The sequence below is a fragment of the Anabas testudineus genome, chromosome 2 (assembly GCF_900324465.2).
Source record: "Anabas testudineus chromosome 2, fAnaTes1.2, whole genome shotgun sequence".
Classification (NCBI taxonomy): Eukaryota; Metazoa; Chordata; class Actinopteri; order Anabantiformes; family Anabantidae; genus Anabas; species Anabas testudineus.
Genome location: NC_046611.1, coordinates 20,139,239 through 20,145,402, shown reverse-complemented (window position 1 = coordinate 20,145,402; position 6,164 = coordinate 20,139,239). Strand labels below are relative to the sequence as shown.

General features: G+C 40.2%; 1 non-coding gene across 1 annotated transcript; it reads right to left on the bottom strand.

Annotated features, from left to right (window-relative positions):
- Positions 1–291: 291 nt before the first annotated feature.
- Positions 292–382, bottom strand: trnar-ucu. Its single transcript is given in 2 exon segments — positions 292–327; positions 346–382. It is a non-coding gene; the product is annotated as a tRNA-Arg (tRNA).
- Positions 383–6,164: the final 5,782 nt, after the last annotated feature.

The following is a 6,164-nucleotide window of genomic DNA, read 5'->3' as shown; positions in this document are numbered from 1 at the left end:
TTAAAAAAAAAACTTTTACTACAACTGGTAAAGTTTATGATAAAACATAAAACAATGTGCTGTTCAGATTAAGACTTTGCATTAAAACATACAATGAGCCCGGAGAATACAACACATCATCAAATACGAAACCACTGCCTCTAGTTGCGCGCAAGGTGTCCACTGTTATCCATCCATCCAAATGTAGCAAACATCTTAAACTAGTTTAGTGTAACTATCAGGAGATTGTAAATACAAACAAGTTTCCACTATAGGGTAAGGTTCATCCTTATTGATGCTACGGATAAAGGTCGACTCTGGTGGGACTCGAACCCACAACCTTTGAATCACTTCACTGTGCTCGACTAGAAGTCCAACGCGCTGTCCATTGCGCCACAGAGCCTGGATGATATGTGGTAGTCCTGTTGTCATGTTACACACAGATGGTTTCATTTTAATATAATTCTATCTAGAAATAGATAGAAGGTATCTAACGTTTCACTAGAAAGTGAAGTAAGATACATGTAGTATCTTTGTGTCTCCTTCTTTTCTTCAATTAAAAACCCCTCAGATTGATTCTGCGACCCTTTGCAGAGGTCTGACCACCCTAGGTTTGACTGACTACAACAATCAGCTTTAACCTTAGACTGCACATTAACGATCTGACAATATAAAATAATAAACTACATTATCCACAGGGCAATATAACTGCAGAGTGGGTCATTCGCCGACAGTTCTTCTACTAATGCTTTACACTGGTGCTTCCTACAGTCAGTTTTTCTGCAGCAGCGAATTCTACATCTATGTACCGAACATGCTGTCACATGCAATCACAATATTGATGGGCTACAATTCACAGCAGATTGAAGAAGATATACGCTATATGCTGTGTCCATTAATTTTATCCAGTAGGCTAGTTGCATGATTAAATCTGATTAGTCAGTGGCTCCTGATTTATTCTCTCCCGTACTTGTACCAGATGTCTAATAATCACAGTTACATCAGCTCCGCACTTGTAGTGATGCAACTGAGACCACGGCACACGTCTGTCGCTGGATCTGCTGCCCAGATGCATGAATCACTTCAGGAATTAGTCTAATCAGTGACACACCTGAAATTAATGTGACACATAGCTTATGAGATTATGTGTATTTCTACTGATACACAGCCCATCTGCAAACATATAGGTTTCAATTCCAAGGACAGCTAACTAAATGTGTCAAAATAGCATTTGATGGGGATCAAAAATGACTGATGCCGACGCAGTCTGCATTGTTGTGGATAATGGATTAGGAAGGGGATCAAAAAAAAAAAAAAAAAGAAACCTGGATTTTCGCTCATTTCGTCTTTAGTTTCTTGCCAGATGCGTACAAATTATGATGGGATGTTCTCAGCATGTTTGATACAGAACACCATTTGGCAAATTATATGATCCAAATGGTAACTTTTAAGACATACTTGTAAATGAGGACGAAGCCAAATGAAGAAAAACAGAAACACATGTTCACGTAGCCGCTTGGTCCCTTGATTATTTGAGTGTGGCAGCAGACTTTTGTTGCCTCCTCTGTGCAGTAGATACAGACCACTGAGGAAGAAATGAATGAAAGAATGCACCGAAACGAAGGTTTATCTTAATTTGCTGAACTGCGCATAGTCGCGGTAAAACAAACAAAGTGAGTTTGTTGCAAATGCAGCTGGATGTTCTGCAGTATGGCTGCTCTGAAGAAAAAAAAAAGACAAAAACTAATCAAAATAAATGCCATGCATTAGTTACAAGAGCCCAGGCCTTGGCGAGCTCGCAGGATGTTACAGCCCAATGACTTCCCTCATTTAAATTATAACCGGGCAGAACAACAACACAAACCAAGACAGGGCCACAACCAAGACATATCAGGCCAGCGTCCAAGGAAAAACTGCTTGTACAATTTCAGAAGACATAAAGGAGAGCTTTGAGTCTGAGCAGGGCTTCGGCTGACGCCTTGTTAGCGTAAGTGATCTCGCTGCAGATTTGATGCACAGTTGGGTGAGATCACGGAAAGTTATATATACTGTACACATTTGAACCCATAAGGTGGCCGTTTACCCAGACCACACAGTGAATGTTGCATGAAAAGTGGGAAATAACTGCAGTTAAAAAACAGACTTGAAGCACAGCACTACAATTTCACACAATTCTAAGGGTAAGCGACTCAGTGACTTTCAGTCCTCCTTACTTTAATCACTTTAAAAATGAAGCTGATTAACAGCGGTGGTAGGAGGCACATAGTGCAGCATATCTTTCTCCCTGCACAGTCTATTCTTTGATGTTGTTGTTTGTGTATGTTGCACCGCCCCATCATTTGAATATCACACAGAGAGGGGGCTCCTACTCGGCCACTTGCTGCGCCTTTGTTGCCGTGATTAAAGCAGGTGTCGCGCAGGGTTGTGTTTGTTAATGACGGTTTGCATTTAAATAGCTGTCACTCGTCTGTCAAGGGGAGGGAAGGAGGGGAAAATGTTTGTTTCCGGGCCTCCAATGCACTCGGAATGCATCTCTTTTACATAAGCTTAACCTGCTTTGCAAATGAGCAGCCAAAGTTTTGCAGGAGTGTACCTGTAAAGACTCTCCACTGATGTTGGCAAGTGATGAAAGTCCAAACTTTAAAGAGAGGAAAAGTGCAAACTAACCCAGTTGAAAGTGTTGACTTGTAAGTATTTGTTTACAACGCGGAGATCTGAATATATTTTATTAATGCATTCTGTAGCACAACACAGAGAATTAAAAAAAAAAATCTAAGATAACGGGAAAGGAAAAGAGCTTCGTTGGTTGTTTACCTACACAGGCCTGGCCCCACAGCTATACACTTGACACTCTGAGGCTACGTGTTGTGTTCAAATGTCCCCAACAAGTTCTCCAAACTTAATGAAGTATTTTATTTTTTGAAGTAGTGTACTTACTGATATGCATTTGCTGTATCAGCAGGTAAACACAGTTAAAAACTGGTAAATCACTTATTATTCTGCCTCCACTATAGTTTTAAGATTTTGTTAAGGTACAAAAAAAGCATGGTTGTGAGTCTGGATAAAATGTGCTTAAGGTTAAACTTGCTACTGATAGGAAACAGTAAACTATTAAAATATTAGGCACATGCACCACTATAGGTCCTTGTTGGATAAACAGAAAGATGGACCTCTTTAGTCTTTTTACAACAAACATAAACTAAACATAAAGGTGGAGAGCATTCAGATGAAGAAACCTGAGAAAACCTAATAAACTAAATATGAGCACAGTTACACATTTACAGGATGGGAAGAAAGATGATGATGCAGGCAGCACTATTTCTCGAGCACCATGTTCCGTGCCTTTGAGCCTTACATTTTGACTGTGCATCCAGACTGAAAAGTTTCTCTCCCCTATGAATTTCACTGATTGAGTAAATTAAGTAAATCTAAAAAGGCTACCTTGCCTTTGTGACCAAACAGATGGTGACAGTAAAGGAGCATTTCACTCTAAAAAGAAGTGCAATCTTATTTTCCGGCCAGACAAGCCGGGCGATTAGCTTTCTCCTCAATACTGTTTGTTGCTGACTGTAAATCTGAAATTCTTGCAGTCTACTTGCTATAAACAACGCTGGAGAGGAAATGGAAGCAGTCTACCATTTCTGGGCTATATTTCTGGGGTGGGGCATTGTACAGTTCATTTCTCAGAGCATTTTTGCTGAAAATAGCTGCCTGCTGTGACTGAAAACGATGCTGATTAAAGTAATGAGAGTGCACCAAACCAGTAAAGTTGCAGGTCTTAAAACCAATTAGCTGAGAGATACTAAAATGCACATCAGAGCTGTGGTTATAAATTCTGGGTTTATTCTGTGGTAATTTGTGGGTTTGTCACTATAAGCAACATCTTCCCCATTATACAAAGTCATTTAATCTATTGTTAATGTAAAATATTGATTGGTGTGGGTTTAAACAACATGCAGACATCTCTCCCATCCATTGTGTGCTTTCACAATTCTGGTCTTTTCCCATTTCACAGCTAAAACCGTACAGCCTAAACCTCCTGTAGCTTTATTTAACATTACGACAACGATAACTGCTGCATCCGCAACTGCCACATATTTCTGTATTTTACAAAACATTTGTAAACTCAGTCTGAGTTTTAATGTGCTGGTGTCATGTTCCCTCCAAAGTTTCCCTGCATTTTATTGCACTGTCTGAAACATGGCCCACAGAGACTGCATCGTGGCACAAAGTAGCATCCTTTCAGGGGAAAGTGACAACCAGGAGGCAAACATGACATTTTCTCTACATTTTCTCTAAATCAGGCCATGTTCCCTGGTTAGATGTAAAGTGTATTTTACAGGACAATGGAGCAGTCTGGTTTCAAGACGCAACAACAGAGCGGCAACTGGAAATCAAAAGGGCTGCCTCGCTGAGGTATTAACTCTAATCAAGGCAAGAATGGTGCAGGACCCGTATGTCAAGAACTATTGTATTGTCCTTGAAAAGCAAATTTCTTTTTTTTTTTTTTTTTTTTTACAATAATGGGCTCACAATCGCTTTGTTTGATTGTTTCGCTGCCCTTGATGGGTCAGCACAAACACTCATTCATTCATGAGCTACTTTAATCATAACGAAGTTGGTAAGACAAAGTGGAGGGACGAAAATTGCCTTCTGGAAGTAATTAGCCATAATTACGCTGGTCTGTGGCTATTGGTGGAATTAGCTTACCTTTGCTTTTAATCACTGTTAGTTTATAAGCACCCATGGGTCATTGCTATGCGCTAAGGCTAACGTTTTGTTTTTGCGTGTTGCTGACAAAAACAATCATCTTAATTCATGTGTGCTTGCCTAACATGTCAGGTCTGTTGACATAAAAACCTCATGTCTGCACCTCAAATCCTCCATCTGCTGTTTCACAGATATGTATCCAGTCTAAATCTAATTCTGTTGATTAGCACTGAAACTATTTTGCCCATTAAACTCACCTATTGATCGCCCCATCCTGAGAGAAAGGAGATTAGTGCTCAACTTTCAACACCTCAATCGATAATCATCTCCCTAATTGGGTATTAGCAACAAGAAAGCGGGCTCACTTGTCACACAAACAATGAAATAAAGACTAAAATTCAGCATTTGGAGGCAGCCGGGGTTACAGCCGTTATTCATCCGGAGCTTTCATTCGTACCCTTAATTTGAAATTAGGGTGCATTTCCTGTTAAGGGATGTGGTGTTCTTGCTGTCTGTGAAATATCATAATCCAGGACTTGATGAATAATGCTAGAAATCCCACCGGGCTGCAGGTGCTTGCTGTCGTTAATTGGCAGACTTTCTTCGATACAGTTCTGTTGGTGGCACAGAAAATCTGACAGCAGTAGAGAAAACACCACGCGGCGTGTGCCTTCAAATGGTTTGCAGGCGTCAATGTGAAATTTGAAAGCAAAAGTTGTTTGGTATTTTTCATATTTCCTCTTTGCAAGGTCAGTGACACTCTAGCTGTGTCTCTTCAATCGACGACAAAACCACTGAAAAAAGGCTTAGCATTCTTTTGGCGCACATGGCATTTATCTGTAATTGATTTGTTTCAGACACAGTGAATGCCATAAACCACGAGCACGTTTGTCCACTCTGTCTCTCTCTCTCTCTCTCTCTCTCTCTCTCTCCTTGCCATGCTTCCCATCTGGCTTCCCATCCAATCAGAAAAGATTCAAGGAAAGCCGAGTCGCACAGCTTCTCATCCTATCTAGTTAATTGAAACAAATGCCCGTTTGAAACCGCGAGTGTCTGCTTAATTTACAGACAAGGCGACTCTAAAGCATTTTTGGAGGGAACAACTCTCCATCAGTATGTCTCATTCATAACCACTAACAATGCAGCTGCACTCAAAGGCGGTTTGAAGCGAAAATACAGAATAATGTAACAGATGAAGATTTTCTTGCTGCCTGAGAAACTGACAAATAAACAGAAAAGAGTGATCAGAATACATTAGTTTTAATTGGAATCTGGTCTATCAAAGTTTTATGAAATGAGCACGTTGTCTCAAAATTAAAAAAACAGGCTCTACGCTGGAAAAGTGGGAAAAAATAAACGTTACCACTGAGGCTTGGATTGGAAACAATCTGTAGTTTGACATATGGTAGAAAGTATTTATGAGATATGGTTGTGGGCAGATATAAAGAGGTGAGTTACTTAGTTAGATGAGTGAC